Consider the following 18781-nt stretch of genomic DNA (forward strand, 5'->3'; position numbering starts at 1 on the left):
TTGAATTGAATGCTAAATCCCATTGCTAATCTCCTATCACCTCATCCTCACCTTTCTCTAACCTCACTCTCCCCCTTGCTAGAACTTCTCATCTGAAGTCAAGATAAGAATGAAAAGAACAACCAAATTCTCCATTCCCAGATCCCATCAAATATTTTGAATTGCAAACGGAAGCAGAATGTTTTCTGATGGAATACTCTGCTATATTTTCTTGAAAGACTATTTTAAAATATTCATCTACCCTAATTAGTAAAAGAGGGTCGATTTGCAAAGCAGGTGAACGATATTTTGAGGCTCACTCTTGAACAGTAGCAGAGTGTCAGTTCGTGGGAATTTATTGTATGGAGTTCCTAGGGCCTTGGGGTCATGATGTTGGCATTTAAACCTTAGCAAGAATAGCGCTGAAAGCAAAGCTGACATATATAGGAATGAGTGGGCCCCGGTGCTGCCTTTTTGTTCTTTCAAAAAGATCATAGCATATTAATGGGAACGACTTCTGATTCTTCCTCGGCGGCTGCCACAGCACTCTGAACACACCATCCTTCAGTTCTCTGCGTGGTCTATTTGGTTATGATGGAATGAATTTTAACAGGGTCCTTCCTCCTTCCTCTCCCCTTCCCTCCTTCCCTCCTTTACTCTTTCTCTCCCTTTCTTTCTTCATTTCTGTTTTCCTTTATTAATTCACTCAAGGATATTTAAGGCTATCTACCACAGGCCAGGCAGTAAACCATACTGAGTTGGTACTTACTCTTGTGACTCTTACAATCTAGCTAGGAACACAGACATTGAGTGTTAGTAAATTAGAAGTTGCCATGGGAGTAAGAAGAGATAAGACCGAACCCATTTCTGCAGAATGAGAGAAGGTGCCCTGGAAGAAAGAATTATCCCTGGAGATATGAAAAATGAGCAGATCAGCTGGGAGAAACAGGCTAGGAAGAGGGAGCGTGGGGGCCAGCAGGGGCCGTGGGAGAAGGGTATGGGAGCTCTTTTGCACTCAAGCAGCACGTGCTCCTGGCCTCAACCTGCAGCTGCTCTGAGGGATGCCTGTAGCCCTGGGCACTTCCAGAAGATCTCTTCTACTACATCTGTGCTAGGGGTGGCTTTGCTTAGAGATGAAATCAGCTGCCACATCCTGCTGTGAGTTGAGGGAATTTTGTGCCACACTCTGGTCTTGGTCATCTGTGATCACTTCCAGTTTGCACACGTGGAGGTCTAGTCTCTGAGAAGCAGAGCAACTTGCCCCAGACTCAACACTCTGAGAGGCAGAGCTGGAATTAGAACCCAGGATTGTCTGTCCCTGAAACGTGTGCTTTTTCCTCAAGACTAAGGTAACTCCTAGAGGTTTTCTTAGGTGAAACTTCCTGTCTGAAAATACCATCTTTACACAGATGACTGCAACCCATCCACCACAGAAAGGTTAGGTCTTAGAAAATAACATAGTTCAGGAATACTGTTTGACCTAGCAATCCCATTACTGGGTATATACCCAAAGGATTATAAATCATTCTACTATAAAGATACATACACACATATGTTTATTGCAGCACTACTTACAATAGCAAAGACTTGGAACCAACCCAAATGCCTATCAGTGATAGACTGGATAAAGAAAATGTGGCACATATATGCCATGGAATACTATGCAGCCATAACAAAGAATGAGTTCCTGTCCTTTGCAGGGACATGGATAAAGCTGGGAGCCATCATTCTCAGCAAGCTGACACAGGAACAGAAAACCAAGCACTGCGTGTTCTCACTCATAAGTGGGAGCTGAACAGTGAGAACACATGGACACAGGGAGGGGAACATCACACACCAGGGCCTGTCAGGGGGTTGGGGGAAAGGGGAGGGAGAGCATTAGGACAAATACCTAATGCATGCAGGGCTTAAAACCTAGATGACGGGTTGATAGGTGCAGCAAACCACCATGGCACATGAATACATATGTAACAAACCTGCACATTCTGCACACGTATTCCAATAACTTAAAGTAAACTAAAAAGAAAAAGAAAAAAGAAGAAGAAAATAACGTGGTTCTTTTCCCATGCCCCTGTTGTAATTATCAAAACAAACACTGGGCAAGCTTCAAAACGCTGAAAATGCTTACAATAAAGAAAAGGGGACCAGCAGCTTCTTAAAGCTGTCCTTACTGTTTAAATTATGAATACTTTTATATCTTGAATCTTCTTTACCTTAAACTAATACATTTTAAAAGTTTTTTGATTGTAAAAAGCAAATACTCCTTGGGAGGGGTGACCTATTGAGTCAGTAACACTTAAGGGTGTGTATGCTTACTGGGATATTTTCATCCCAACAAGAGAAACAAACGCAGTACACAAATGATAAATGCCCACAAAAGCTGAAGATGGAGAGGCGGAGATTACAGTGCTGAATGTAAATGTCGCGTTCTTCAGGATTTCACCTTGTACCAACTATTTTAAGTTATTATAAAATATTCTGAATTCCCTGAGCCTAGTTCACGTTTCCACTGAACAGTTGCTCAAAGTTTTTTCTCCATGTGGAATATCTTCTTACCCCTTGAAATAGATTTTACCTCCTCCAAGAAAACGTCTCGGATCCCCTTAGTCAGAAATAGTCTGTGCCCCCTCTCTCTTCTCATGTTATACAGTGATATGTCTATTATTAAGGCTGATTGCATTAGTGCTCGTCCTACCTAAGACTAATTAGACATTTGCCCATTCATTTCCTCTTCTAAATTGTGAAATCTCAGGAATCATACCTCATTAGTTTGTGTACCTTCCACAGGGCCCAGCCTAGTGCTGTGTTCATGATAGGGGCTTAATCAATGTTTAAAGACTTGAAATAAGAATATGTTCTCCCCTGGTTTGAGTAAATCTTTAGTAGAAATTTCTCCATAAATAGTCAAGATGAAGAGTTTTTCAGCTTGAGCCATTTGTAGGATTGCTCTGGCCTTGATGAGTTTTCTTTGATGGAAAAAAAGCATAACCCAAATGTACTCTCCTATGATAAGAGTTAAAATTTCAAGAGACTGAGCTGTTCACAGCCAAACATTTCGAATTCTGTACTATGTTCTGAGCCAATTAGAAGCAATTGGATTTATGAATTTTTTATTTTCCTGATTGATTTTCTATTTAGTTTCTCCTGAAAAAGTACTTAAAAATCTTTCCATAACATTCACCCTTTTTGTTGATTTCTAGCCCTAGAGAACCAACCTTTCAGCAATTATACAAGCCCTTCACACAATTTTTTTTTTGCATTCCACTTCTTTTAAAGTAGTTTATTGAAATCCTCTCCAGATAAAAACCTTGAAATCATTAAGCAGATCACTGTTCGGAAAGACATTAATTCCTCTATTTTTCTCCTTAAAAGAGACGGCTGGTAGACAGATTGGAATAGCAATAAGGTATGGTATTTATCTATAATACCTCTTCCATGATGAATAACTAATTTATTAACAATCCCATTACTCGGAACATTTCAATCACAGTGGAATGAGGTCTCTGATCTGGGTCCCGGTTAATTTAGAAATGGCCTCTCTCCCTGGGGACATTTAGAGTGGCTGAAGCCAGCTGGTGATGGGGCCTGAATTTGAATACTGCAAAGCTAGGAGTATGAGCCATAGCTTCTCAATTCCTGGCTTAAAATAGCCTGCAAGGCCTGGGGCCTTGCCCGTCACCATTGTTTCCAGGGATTTTGGCCCCTGTCCTGAAGATTCTCTCCCTGTTCGAAATGGTGCCACAATGGTCCTGGGTGACTTCTGTGTCTACAGGGGACTGGACTTCATCAGCACTTAGAGCTGTTGAGCTTTGAAGGGCTCAGACTTCTGGAATCTCCTCTTTGACCACAAAACCCTTCTTTGAACACAGACCCTGGGAATCGCCTCTTTAACTATAATCTCTCCTGGCCTGGTTCCCTGGCTCTGACAAGCCCACTGCTTCCTTACTTATAGAGGAAGAGAGTCATAGAGTCCTAGTGGTGGACGGACCTTTGGAGAGCATCCTGCTCAGGGTATTTAGCCTAGGAATGCTTTCCTCAAATGAATCATACATGGAAGTCCCATAAGAAAGAACAGAGCTTCTCCGACTAAAGCATATATGTAGACTTCAAACCACTGATTTCAGCCTATGTTCTGGTTTTATACACCACCTGGGATTTTGAATACATTGGGTTCATAGCCCTAGCCTTTAATTCCTAATAGTGAACGTGGGGTCTCTGTCCCTGCGAAATCCCCCTTCACTGCCACCTCTTCCCGAATCTTCTTGGAAGGTTCCAGAGAATTTGTCACCTATGATCATGAATGAAATTGGCCAGCTCCCCACACAGCACCATCTCCCCTGCCTTTGTTGCCCTCTCGACTCCATGCAGGGTGGAGTCTATGCTGGTAAATCCAACAGGCATTGCTACTGCTTTTGCTGGGCACGTCTGCTGCCACCTTCTGCAGTGAGTATCCCCGCTAAGGCCGTGGAGATGGGAAGGCTCTGTCTAAGGTTGACCTCCTTCTTTTATGCATTCCATTCTGGTAAAAGGGTACTAAAGCCAGAATCATCATGAAAAAAAACTTTTTGTGTTGGTTCACAGGCTTCTTTCTCCCTGTAACAGCATAATTGAGTCAGTGGAAGGCTGGGATGAGGATCAATCTGTATCACCGAGGACTGTGGCTTTGGTCCTAGATCAGGTTTGTGGGCTGGATTCTTTCTGCTTTCCAAAATGAGTTCCATCTGAAGGCTCTTCAGTGTCTCAGGCAAATTGTTTCTTCTGGCAGTTCACTAGATGCAATGAATGGCAGCGGTCCATAAGCTCAGGCATCAACTGGGCCATTTCCTTTCACCCTTAGCCAGGGACTCCTCTCTACTCACCTCTACCCCCAAACACAGAGTAGGAAAACAAGGTTTGGAAGAAACTTTTTAAGTCTGAGATCTCTTGATTTGTCTCTCTTCAAGGGAAAACACATTTCTAAAAAGTGATCATTGTATTTATCACAGCATTGAGAACTGAAACCTAAGCAATTAATTTAAAATTTTGATCAAGTAAACCAATCATACTGTGTGATCTAGAGACAGAACAAGGATATAACTAGTCAGTAGGATAAAAAGTCACACCACACACACACCACACACACACCACACACACACACACACACACACACACACACGCACACGTACTTCCCTAAACCACAAAGGGACCTTCCCCATTCCCATTTTTTCCCCTTAGGATTGGTTTAAAGCTTTGCTACTCAAAGTGTGGTCCACAAACCAGCAACATCAGCATCACTTGGAAGCTGGTTAGAAAGGCAGACCTTCAGTCAGACCTCACTCCAGAATCCCAGATCCGAACTTGCATTTTAAAAACATAGGAGCTGGATGCGGTGACTCATGCCTGTAATCTCAGTATGTTGGGAGGCCAAGGCGGGTGGATCACTTGAGGTCATCAGTTCAAGACCAACCTGACCAACATGGTGAAACCCCGTCTGTACTAAAAATACAAAAAAAAAAAAAAAAAAATTAGCGGGGCATGGTGGCAGGCACCTGTAGTCCCAGCTACTTGGGAAGCTGAGACTGGAGAATAGCTTGAACCCAGGAGGTGGAACTTGCAGTGAGCCAAGATCGCACCACTGAACTCCAGCCTGAGCAACAGAGCAAGGCTCCATCTCAAAAAAACAAATAACAAAAACAAACAAAAAAAGTAGGAGGTTCATACCTACATCCAGTTGTGAAGCACTGCTCCAGATTTTATCAACCACTTACAGATAGAGACAATATGTTTCTGAGCCTTCACTGTTCACATGTGGATGAGGTAAAGGAAGAAAGAAGTCTTGGGGAACTTGGAGGAAGATCAAGACAAAAAGTGCTAAAGAAGGATGCTGGGAATGTTCGAAGGAAAAAAAAACTTCATACTTCTCAGTTTTGCCAAAAATTGGCTCTGGGCACCAGCTTTTATAGTTGAAGCCAAGAAAAACATCATCCAACTGTATAATTTCAAATAGGAACTGTGGTGTTGTCTCCAATTCCACTGCTAGGCTAAGATCAGGGCCGCTGGCCCAGCACACCAGGACCTCGATTTCCCCTTTCCTGACAGATGACAGTCCCGGAAGCTCTGTTTAAGAATTTAGTAACTGGCTTGAGAAGGAAGATATAGTCACCATTGCTTTTTCCCTTGAATGCAATCAGTAAGTGCTCTGACAATGTTGAAGACATGTTGCTGGGGGAAGAAAATCCTAACATTAGTAAGTCACAATGATATATCCGGAGATTTTTTTCTGTTTAATCCTCCTTATGCTAGGACATTTAGATATCTGCAGAACAGAAGTAGGTAAGTACCTGGCTTTGCAAAGTAATGCTATTTTATTTGCAGAAGATGGTGAAGATTAGCAACTATAATGTCTAAAAACAGACACCACTTCCCTGGACTCAGCTCTCACATTCCTGGGCATCCTGTCCTACTGATGAATTTCTCACTGGGAAAGCACCAGATAATGGCATTGCAGGAATGGGGTGAAACCTGCACCAACATGCCTTTGCTGTGACTTCTCCAGCTCACACTTTGTCCAGTGATGAAATCAGTCAGGGATGGAAGTGCAGCTGCACATGCGCCCTGTGCTCACACCCTGCTCTGGGTAAATACCATTGCCCCGGATCATTTTCTTTTCCACGGAAAGAATCTATCTTGGTGACCCAGGAAATCCAGGGCTTGTAGCCAGATACCGTGCTGTGGGTGTGGGGCCTCTGCTTGGCCAAACAGCCGCATAGAACAACACAGAATGAGAAGTGGAGTCAGGGCAGTGCGTCTCACTCACCACTCTCGTAGCTCTGGAGACAGGTCGCTATTAATCACTCCGACCACATCTATCAGGCTTCTCTCATTTGGCCACGGCTCATAGTCACAGAGGCACAACCAGGGTCTCCTGATAAATCAAATCCAACAGTTCTATGATAAGGATGACACAGGTGAATGAAGGACAAAAGCATACAGGTGTAGCCATGAGTCCACGCCATTAAAAAAATGGAGGACAAAAATTTTTGCGGATTGCTAACCAAGTGCCAGAGACTATTAATTACTCTCTCTGCCTCTTTCTCTCACTCTCTCATTTCTATCTTATTCTTTTTTATCTCTCTCTATACATAAAATCTTTTTTTTTTTTTTTTGAGACAAAGTCTGGCTCTATTGCCCCGGCTGGAGTGCAGTGGCACAATCTTGGCTCACTGCAGCCTCTGCCTCCTGGACTCAAGCCATCCTCCCATCTTAGCTTTTTGAATAGCTGGGACTACAGGTGTGCATCACCATACCTCACTAATTTTTGTATTTTTTGTAGAAACGGGGCTTTGCCATGTTGCTGAATCTGGTCTCAAACTGTTGAGCTCAACCAATCCACTCCCCTCAGCCTCTCAAAGTGCTGGGATTACAGGCGTGAGCCACTGCACCAGGCTTTCTATATATAATCTTATAAAACCTCCACCACAACCCTATGAAGAAGCCAACATTATTCCTGTTTTAAGATGAGGAGACTGAAGCTCAGCGAGGTTAAGAAATGTGTGCAAGGTCACACAGTTATTAAGTAGTGAAGCTAGTATAGGATGATAGCAGAAAGAATTAGAATAGAGAGGAAGATTACATGGTAGGAAACTGAGTCTGGGGGGCAAAGAGAAAATGAAAAGAGAAAGAAAAAAAGGGAACAAGAAGACAAGTCCAAGAGCAGAAAGCAAGCTGCCTGTGTAACCGGAATTCCTGCCCTGGGGCCTCAGCTCTGCCACACACAGGCTGGTGACTTGGTACAAATCATATAACCACAGTTTCTTAATCTGTAAAATGAGGTTAGTAATGAAATGGGAAGAGCTCCCTTATCCCCCTCGCAGGGCACACGATGAGGGTGTGGTTGCTTCTTTGGTGCCCCTCTGCTCAAAACCCCTAGGGGGAGCAGGCAGTCGGGCAAGCTGTGGGGCTCCGATCCCACAGCAGTGTCTAGGGCTGAATGCTCACAGCTCCTGAGGCCCCAGTGGGCATGTGTTACACCTCGGTGCTCTTTTAGTTTAGCCGTCCGTAGGCGGCTTCTGTTTATCATCTCAATTAGACCCCCTGACTTATCACAAGGACAGAAGGCTTTCTGTATTCCAGGCTTTCTTGCCCTGGTGTATAGGAAGGATCGGCTCACACGTGGGCTTGGAGAAAGCGTGCAAGGTTTTACTGAGTGGAAGTAGCTCTCAGCAGATGAGGGAGCTAGAAAGGAGACGGAATAGAAAGGTGGTTTTCCCCTGGAGTCAGGCTGCTCAGCGGCCTGGGGGCTTCTCTGACAGCACCGTTCAAATTCTGGCTCATTCCGCCCGTGGGTCTGTCGGTGTGCTCTTACGCAGCCGCGCGCCTCTTGACGTCTAGCCACTTGTGCCTTCTTCCGCCGGTGCGTTTCTCTGGACATCCAGCTGCTTGTGTGTCTACCCGCTGGGGTCTCAGGGTTTTTATAGGCACATGATGGGGTTGTACCGGGCCAGGGTGGTCTTGGAAAATGCAACATTTGGGCACGAAAGCAAGAGTGCCTGTCTTCACCTAGGTCCACGGCATAGGCCCAAGGGTGGAGCCCGAGCCAGGGACCCGCCTTTCTCTTCCCTGACCGCGCTGCTCGTGTATCAGTGGGATCCAGCCAACTGCTTCACTGGTTTGTTTCCGGGATCAAATAAAAATATATGTGAAAATGTCTGCAAATGGAAGCTATTATTCAATAGTGTTTTAAAAAATAATTTAATTTAATTTTGAGACAGGCTCTTGCTCTGTTGCTTAGGCTGGAGTGCAGTGGCAGGATTACAGCTCTTTGGGTCTCAGCCTCTCTGGGCTCAGGTGAGTCCCTCACCTCAGCTTCCCAAGTAGCTGGGACTACAGGTGTGCACCAGCACGCCTGGCTAATTTTTATATTTTTAGTAGAGACAAGGTTTCATCATGTTGCCCAGGCTGGTCTTGAACTCCTGAGCTCAAATGATCTGCCTGCCTCAGCCTCCCAGAGTGCTGGGATTACAGGTGTGAGCCACCACACTCGGCCTTTAATGGTGTTTACAGGAGCTGTGTCTATACAAGTCATGTGGATAGATGAGAATCAAAAGGCCAGGCCTCCAGGTCACAGTGAATGGGAACGTCTACCAAGTGGTAAAGGGAGCCCACAAAACCCCCCCCTCAGATTGGGAGCCACATTGTGTGAGAGCCTGCAAATCTCATTTCTTATAGAATTGACCCCGTATAGGGAAAGATGACCCTTGTGCTTCCGGCTAGTGTTTCTGGGCAGAGACAGCAGAGAGATGAGCCTGCCGATCATTTTGCCATTGAAGTTTCAGAGCGGAAACCCCTTCTCTCAAATTCTGCATGAGAAACCAAAGTAATCACTTCTTCCTCGGTCAAGAAAATGTCACTGAGTTGCCCAAAGCTTGTGTTTCACACTTTTATTAATGACAGCCTGGGAAGAGAACAAGAAGTAAAAATGCGGTGAATGCTTTCTGCTACTGGAGGCTGGGGATGGAGATGCGGAAGGGAGGAAACAGAAAGTTTGAATGCAGGGCTCCATGCAGGATGAAACTGACGAGAAAACACTGAAACGGTTTTTAGTGAAATAGAGTCTAGAATGAAGAAGCCAGAGGGAAATAGTTAGTTGGAGAGGCTTCTCTTGCATTTTTGTCCAGAGCAGAGTGCCAGAAAGAAGAAAGATTAATTTGGTTAGTTCCTCCGAGGTGAGGACCATGTAGGGATTTCTGACACGAGATCAGGGAGCTCCTAGAAGTGTTGTCTGGCCTGAATTGGAAACAATCCTGGACTGAGCTCATTAACTTCACCCAACTAAAGAGGACCACACACCTGCGTTGGTAAATATCCACCTTTTTAGTGTGTGCCTCAGTTTCTCATTTTTGCAGGGGCAATGCCTAGAAGATACTGAAGGAAAGGAAAGAAACTACAGAATGAAGGGGAAAGACCTAGATCTAAAGAGATGCTCCTGTAGGAGGAAGAAACACAAAGCCTTTCTTTTCTTCCAGGTCGCAAGAAGGTGGCACGGACTGAATGGGATCCTCACAGACACTACCACTTCCTAATCCCTGAAAGCTGTGAATGGTATCTTATTTGGGGAAAGGGTCTAAAAGTCATCACTGGTAGCCTTTGAAGAGTAAGGCGGGGGAGATTTAACAGACACAAAGAAGGAGCCAGCGATGTGAAGATGGAGGCAGAACCTCCAAGGAATGCTGGAGTCACCAGAAGCTGGAAGAGACAAGGCAGGATTCTCTCCGAGAGCCTCTGGAGGGAATGTGGCCCTGCTCACACCTGGATTCTGGACTTTTGGCCTCCAGAACTGGGAGAGAACACACTGATTTTGTTTAAAGCCACTAAGTTTATGGTAATTTATTACAGAAGCCACTGGAAACTAATACAGGTGGTCATGCGAAGAAGTTGCCCAGTGGCAGAAGCAACTCTGAATCTTATGACTTTTCTTAAGTCCAGGACCAGGTCTTTTGACTCTTATGACTTTTCTTAAGTCAGACAAGGAAGGCGATGGTATTGTCTGGCACTTGATCTGTGCAGAGGACAGTGCCGAATCTCAGAGGAGAAGGAGACCACACAGTGCATGCTCTGGATAGAGGTGCTTGCTGAAATCAGGAGCCAGTGGAAAGAGGTAAGTGCAACACTCCTAGGGATAAGGAAGCAGAAACATAAAACTGTAGATGGATATCCAGGGTCTCATCACACCCCTTGTGAGTTGGAAATTGAAGATCAGAGTTAAATGGCCGAGGAGTTGATCAGACCCTCGTTCAAACCCTAGCTCCACCACTTAGTTGCTATGTGACCTGTCCTCTCTGACTCCAGTTTCCTTGTCTGTAAAATGGAAATTGTAAAACCTACATCACAAGCTTGTTGGCGTAAAGTTCACAGCACTTCACAGAGCACTTGGCTCCCTGGCAGGGCTTGAGAAATGGCTATTGCTATTATTGCCCAAGATTACAGGACTGGTAAGACAAGCCTGTCTGCCTTGGGAACTGTGATCCTTCTAGAGCCTGGGGCTGACTCATCATGCAGGGCTCAGACTATCTCTGAGAAGGTGCTCATTTCCATGGCCACACAACATTGATTTGCACAGGAAATTACCTGCCATGTATAAACCTCTACTTTTCTGCATTATCCTCCAGTCACAAGGGCTAGAAACCTGCAAACTACATTCCTCAGACTTCTCTGCTAGAGGGTTTCAGTTTAGATTTTGCTTATGGAAAGCACTGGCATGAGAGCAGGAGGCAGGCAGAGGGATTCTCATTCTGACTGCAGCCTGGGCAGTGACAGTCTAATGCCAGCTCCTGCAGAGTGGGTGGTGGCAGCAGCATGATTCTCCAGGCCGTGGCTGATGACAGCTGGCTTCTGAAGCAGCTGAGCAGGCAGCAGGGATGCAGAGTCCCATGAGCTCAGGGGCAAGTGACTTCACACAGGGATCAAACAGGTAAATTGCAGGCCTGATCTCCGGGCAGCAATACTACCCTCACTCCCATTTGTGTTCCTCCTTTCCTTATAACAACTTGGGAACTTCACTCCCTATATTCAATCCCTCCTTGCTTGAAATACCTAGAGAGACTTTTATTTTCTTGAATGAATCCATAACCAATACATCAGTCCTCTGCAAAGCACAGAGGCCACGGCATAGAGATTTTAGGAGCTCTAGAAGGCCATCTTCACCAGAAAATACAATCTTATATTCTCAATTACAGATAAGCTTAAAATGAAAATGTGCCAGGGATAGCTATCATATTTGCTCAGATACTTACCGGGAATCATTTGATTGTATCAGAGTCTGTCCTTAGAGAAGGTTTTCTGTGTCAAGGAGGAAGAGGGGACAGGGTGCTAAAAGCAACAGGGCAGGAGGAGGAAGCTGTAATGAGAAACAGTAAAGAGAGAAAAGCCCTCAGCTTGAGGAAAAAGTATCAGTGGAGAAAAGTGCAGGCCTGCCCAGGCAGCTTTAACTATAATTTGACTTTTTTTAATGTTTTAAATTTTTGTAAAATATACATAACATAGATTTTGTTATTTTCACCATTTTAAGTATATAGTTCAGTAGCCTTATGCACATTCATATTGTATAACCATCACCACTATCCATCCCCAAAACTTTAACATATTTCCAAACTGAAATTCTTCATTGTTTATACAGTAACTCCTCATTTTCCCCTCCCGCTACCCCCTGACAACCACCATTCCACTGTCTGTCTCTATGAATTTAATTAGTCTAGGAACATGATATCAGTGGAATCATACAATAATTTGTCCTTTTGTGTCTGGCTTATTTCACTTAACATAATGTCTTCCAGGTTCATCCATGTTGTAGCATGTGTCAGAATTTCATTCCTTTTTAAGGCTGCATAATACTCCATTATGTGTTTATACCATATTTTTTCTCTCTATTCTTTCATCAATGGACAGTTGAATTGTTTCCACCTTTTGGGCTATTGTGAATAATGCCACTGTTGAGACGGAGCAGGGACCTCTCTTTGGGCCCTGCCAGCCACTCCCTCCTCAACCCCAAGGATGGAAATAAAGGAAAATCTTGAGTTTCTTCAAGAGAAATTACAGGGACCTAACTAGCCTTGTGAAGGGAATGAGCAACTTCATATGCATGAAGGTTAGTAATTACAAAACAATAGTCACCCAAAAAGGTTAGAGCCACAGGCTGTTTGGTTCCTTATAAGATATAAAGAAATTAACTTTATATCTTGACATATGTCCCCGAGTTGTTTTTCACAAAGCCGGACCCCCACCAGATGGAAAATGCTGAGCACGGTCACATAGACCTCAGGTAAGAGGGCACTGAGGACTGAACTCTGAGTGCCATTTTTTTGTTCTAAATTTCTCCCTGGAGAGAATGGGCCTGGAGAGTCATGCCCACAGGCCAAACCTCAACATTCCTTTCTGATGACCTGAAGTTTTAAACAAGGCTTTATTTGCTTAACCAATTGAAAATCAAATAATCTCTGAATCTACCTATGACCTGTAAGCCCTCACGTCAAGGTAGCCTGCCTTCCTGGGCCAAACCAATATATGACCCTCATGTATTGATTTACAATTCTGCCTGTGACTTTTGCTTTTCTAAAATGTAGCCCTGTCTTTAAAAACCCTTGCTTGTAGGCTATGAGGGAGGTCAGGTCTTAAACATTCCCAGTTCTCCCTGCACGGTGCCCTGCAAATGAATGCCCTCCTTCTTCTCGCTGCAAACCTCCATGTGGATGTTTGACTCTACTGCACCAGGCAGGCAGATCCAGGTTCTGTTTGGTAACACTATGATCATTAATGTACAAATATCTTTTCAAGTCTCTGATTTCAATTCTTTTGGGTAAAAAAATTCTACATGAAAGTGGAATTGCTGAATCACATGGTAATTCTAGGTTTAATTGTTGAGGAACTATCATACTGCTTTCCATAGCACCCGTGCTATCTTACATTCCCGCCAGCAATGCACAAGGATTCCAATTTCTCCACATCCTCACCAACAGGTGTTGTTTTCTGCTTTTTAAATAATAGCCATTCTAATGGGTGTGAAGTGGTATCTCATTGTAGTTTTGATTTGCATTTCCCTAATGATGAGTGATGTTGAACATCCTTTTATGTGCTTATTGGCCATTTATATATCTTCTTGGGAAAATGTAACTTGACTTTTTACATGAATTAAAAAAAGAAGAAAGAAATTTAAGTCTGTAGGAAGGGGAAAAAGTGATTCCATTGGGGCCTCAGAAATTATGAAAAAAAATTTGTAAAGAATGTGTGAGATCACATTCCTTACATAAATTGGGTAGGAACAAATGCAGATTGGGACTTCTCTGCCTAGTCAAATAAACTTAATCAAAAGGCAGATTCCAATATAAACTCAAACAAGTTGTGAAATAAAATGCATTAAAGCACATGAATTTCTATTAAACACTACATAAAATCCTATAAAAATAAAACTCTCCTTATCATTCAAATTGCAATTTTATGACTCTGGGCTTCAAATGATGGGAAGTTGCCATTCAGGTTCATGTGGTAAGAAGGAGGGCAAATGTGTTGGGCACAGCAAGTCAGTAAAAAAAAAAAAATAAAGAGAACTGATTCCTGACTTTTCTCTTTCACATCACACTGAAGGCCCACACAAGTGATACTTGGAACTGTGCAGGAGAGAAGACTCTTTGGTGGAAGTAAGGAGGTGGATCACCTGCTCACGTTTGCTAAGGGCATTTGCTTGAAATGGATGCGTGGGAGGGAGTCTGTCTTCAAACCTAGACATAAAAGAGATTTTATTTGCTTTCTTGATTCCTTTTCTCTCTCTTCTCATATTTTTACTCCAAAGTGTGTGCAAATTATTCAAGCATCTAGGACCCAATGCACCATCACTCACTGCAGCTTTTATTAAGCTTTGTGCCATTCACAAAAGAATTGCAGTGAAGTTAATTAATGGCCAAATTAGTTGGAAGTTACTTGGAATCTATATTGCATCAAATTTCTATCTCAATGTTTTTGGCAAGAAGAATAAAGAAAAAAAAATTGCGCCAGTGATAAGCAACTAACAGAGTGGCTGACACACAACAGATGTTCCGTATTATGAATGGATGGGTGAATGAATGAACAATTGAAATAATCTGGGTGACAGTTGATCAGGGCCTGAACTAAGCTGTGGCAAGGACCATGCGGGGAAGCAGAAATGCTGTAGACTTAGTTAGAAGGCAATACAATAGCCCCTGATGATGGACAGGAAGAGGAGAGTGAGCAGAGAGGAATTAATCTTAGCCCCCACTATTTCTTCTCTAAATTATTCCAACTGCTTCATAATTGCTCTCCTTGCATTTCACCTAGCTGCTGTCCAGCAGATGGTATAACTAGGAATCACCCTTAATTCCTCCTTGCTCATTCTCCTCTTCTCATCCATTGTCAGGGGCTGTTATATTGGCTTCTAAATCTACACTATTTCTGCTCCTCACCATGCTCTTTGCCACAGCTTTCTGTTGGCCCTGATCAACTGTCGCCAAATTATTTCAATAGCCTCCTCACTGTCCTCTTTTCTGACATTCTGTCTACATCTAGTACATATGCTAAAATTTCTATTTTTATTTTACTTTATTTTAAGACAGGGTCTCACTCTGTCACCCAGACTGGAGTGCAGTGGCACAATCTCGGCTCACTGCAACCTCCACCTCCCCAGTTCAAGTGATTCTCCTGCCTCAGCCCCCCGAGTAGTTGGGATTATAGGCATGCATCACCATGCCCAGCTAATTTTTGTATTTTTAGTAAAGACGGGGTTTCACCATGTTGGCCAGGCTGGTTTCAAACTCCTGACTTCAAATAATCCACCCACCTTGGCCTCCTAAAGTTCTGGAATTACAGGCATGAGCCACTGTGCCTGGCCTATACATGCTAAAGTTTCAATACAGTGGCCTTCCTTTACAAATTGAATGACATCAGGAGTATCATTTCAAGAAGCCTATGTAACAGAAACAATAAACATGACTACATGAAGAATATATGTCTAATGATGCTCATTGCATCATAATTTGTAGCTTAAGAATTGGAAACAAGCCAAATATCTACCTATGAAAGAATGCTTAAATTGCCTATGAATGGAATATTATGTAACTATGACAAAGAATTAGGAAGGTCTATATGAACTAACGTGGAAAGATATCTGTGTCATCTTTAAAAGAAAATTTGTAGACAGAACATAACGGCATTTTGTATAAAATGTACAGATAAATTGTGCAAGAAAGAGTTAACACAGGAGGCCTGACTGCTATCCTTTGAAAGGTTCTTGGCTGGCATCTGGGAACTTGGAAGTTAGGAGAGTTCCTGCCATTACCAACTGTTAAAAGCGGCTCCCTGCGCCCAAACTGTTTATAGGAACCACGTGGTTTGTGCTGAACATCTGCTTTCCTGTGGCAGATTCTGAAATTTTGATATATACCAGTTAGAGGCTGCCTGTGTGACCAGTCCCCAGTAAAATGCTGGACATTGAGTTTCTAAGGAGCTTCCCTGGTAGACATTTAACATGTGTCACAACTCCTTGCCTGGGGAATTAAGCATGTTCCATGTGAATCCACTGGGCAAGGAACCTTGGAAGCTTGTGTCTGGTTTCTCTCAGCCTTTGCCCCACACACCTTTTCCCTTTGTTGATCTCATTCTGTATCCTTTCACTGTAATAAATCTTAGCGGGAGTAAAACTATATGCTGAGTCCTTTAGTCCTTCTAGCGAATCAGAGAAACTGGCAGTGATCTTGAGGGCCCCTAATGCATGAACACATGGCTTTATTTATGCAGAGGCACAGGAAAACGTCTACAACCGTTGAAGATGTTTAATTGTCAGTAGTGGGTTGAAACGCTCACTTTACCTCTTACTATATAATGTTTTTAAAACGATGGGAATTTGACTGATTTTGAGTTTTGTGTGTCTTTGGTGATTTCCCATGATGTCATGATGGCTCACATGTGTGTCCCTACATCATGATGCGTCTCTTGGTCCTGTCTCGGTTTTTGGAACATCTCCAGTGACTGGCATTGTGCCTAGCACATGGTAGGTGATAGAAATGATGGTACTAATTGAATGTGAAAGAAAAGCAAGTAGATGGACATAGAGGTAATTTAGAAATAACCTCAAAGGCAGTATTGACATGTAGAATCTTCCTTTCTTTTGATGTTTCAGTTTTTCAAGACCTTTGATTTTCCAGCTAATTTCAAGCCTTTCCCGTTTTTACCCCCATTTGGAAGAGGGAAAAGGTAAAAGTAAAGAACAAAAAGAAGAGGTGAGAGACAGATGAAGCTAGAAAAATAACTGCAATTTAAACTTCCCCTCTCCTCAGCCCAGCCAGAGGCAAACAGCTGGTTCTTTCATTTGACGTAGTTTATCCTAAAGAGGACAGCATGCCTTCCTCCTCAAACTACTCTCTGTTGGCAGCATGACTGCTGTGTCAAAGGAGGACATTGTCTGTGTGATAGGTAGGGTATGAAACAAATGCGGGAAACTTCTGTTTTCTTCCTTTTGAATGTACAGTTCTGTTAGACTGATTAATTACATGGTTAACTATAGGGTACCATTATGTAAATATAAATGAAGTCAAGTGTTTATTCATTGCCTCAGGTTATAATTGAGACTGTTAGTTTTAAGAATTTCAACTGGTACATAAAAGGAAACCATCATAGATTCAAATTCTGGTGCCAGATTCTGAAGACTTAGAGTATAGATTTTGAGGAAATATGCAGAAATACTCAACTACTGAGTGGGACGATAGGTCCAAGACACTTTGAGTTTTAAACTCTGTTTTAACTTAGAGTCTATAATTCAAGCTGGCATTGAGCCAGCATTTTCTAAATTTCTTCTTGCTTAATCATAGATTAACCATATATAATATAGACAGTTACAAATTGAGATGGCACAGAATTCCTTACTTCACATATGTGTATGAATTTTGTATCTCCATGTTGCAGCCAATCTGTGAAATATTCTAACTTGAAAATGAATACATTCAAGTGGTCAGGCTGGCCTTACCCAGGTTCTGAGAATAATTTAGAGGCATCCAAAACCATAATTTAAAAACCATTAAATTCCTACTACTGCCATGGGCTTCCAGCCATAGCCTTGAATAGGTTTTTATCCTTGTGAAAGATCAGAACCTGTTTTGCTTGCTGAAGCTTTGTGAAAAGGTGAATCCATCTACTGCAGTTATAGAAAGTCAGAATTTGCTTGACATTTTCATTACTAATAGCCATTTTTCAAAATAAATTCACACTTCAGTTAGTTCTTGTTGGTCAAAAATGGTTGTCAGAACTTGCCCAGGGTTCATTCAGATATCCCTTGAGATATTCTTGTTATCAAGTGGACCTATTTCTTCCATGTGCCATAATATATAAACCACATGTAGCCAAATGCAAAATCTTTAACAAGGAGGGCAGGGGAGGAGTGGAGTTACCTGTGCAGATTTATGGGCAGTTTTCCTCTGTCTTTTACACAGGTTTGACTGATTAATGAGAAACAAAAGCTTAAAGTCAAATACCCGGATTTAGAATTCAATGCAATGCAATGGAGTAATTATTTGAATAAAGCCCAGTAGGCAGCAAGTCATGTCTGTACTTTGGGGAGGACCATTGCAGGCACAGCAATTAGTGCAGAGGTCCTGTGGTTGAAATGTAATGAGTTAGAGAACAGCAGCAGAAGAGGAATTCAGAGAGGTTCCAGAAGGCCAGACCTTAGAGGGCCTTGCAGCCATTGTCCATTGTAGAGACTTTGACCTTACTCCGCCAAGCTGGAAAGCCATTGATGGGAGGGTATTAAACAGAGAAGTGGCATGATCTGATTTAATTTTGGCAGCATCAATTTACTGCATTGATTAGACCACAGAGCAGCAAAGGTGGAGCAAGAAAGGAGATGTTGGAAGCTGTTGAAAGAGAAGATAGTGTTTTGGACCAGGTTGGAAGCAGTGGAGGTGGTGAGAAATGGTCAGACTCTGGATGTGATTTGAAGGACCAACTCTCAGGTTTTGCTGGCCCGTGGAATGTGGGGTGGGAGAGGAGGGAAGGGTAAGGCTAAGGTTTTGCATCATGGGCAACTGGAAGAATGCAGCGGATGTGCCCAGTTTTATCTAATTTATTCTTTCAGTAAAGTTCTCAGCTATTAGTTTTCTGAGAGTTATAAAGATACAGCCTCAGTGAACCAATATGCAGGCAGGGTCTTTCTCAGTCACAGGGCAATTTCAAAAGTGTGCCATGGCACGTGTACACCTATATAACAAACCTGCACGTTCTGCACATGTACCCCAGAACTGAAAGTATTTTTTAAAAAGTGTCCCTA

This window comes from Macaca mulatta, chromosome 2 (genome assembly GCF_049350105.2).
Source record: "Macaca mulatta isolate MMU2019108-1 chromosome 2, T2T-MMU8v2.0, whole genome shotgun sequence".
Classification (NCBI taxonomy): Eukaryota; Metazoa; Chordata; class Mammalia; order Primates; family Cercopithecidae; genus Macaca; species Macaca mulatta.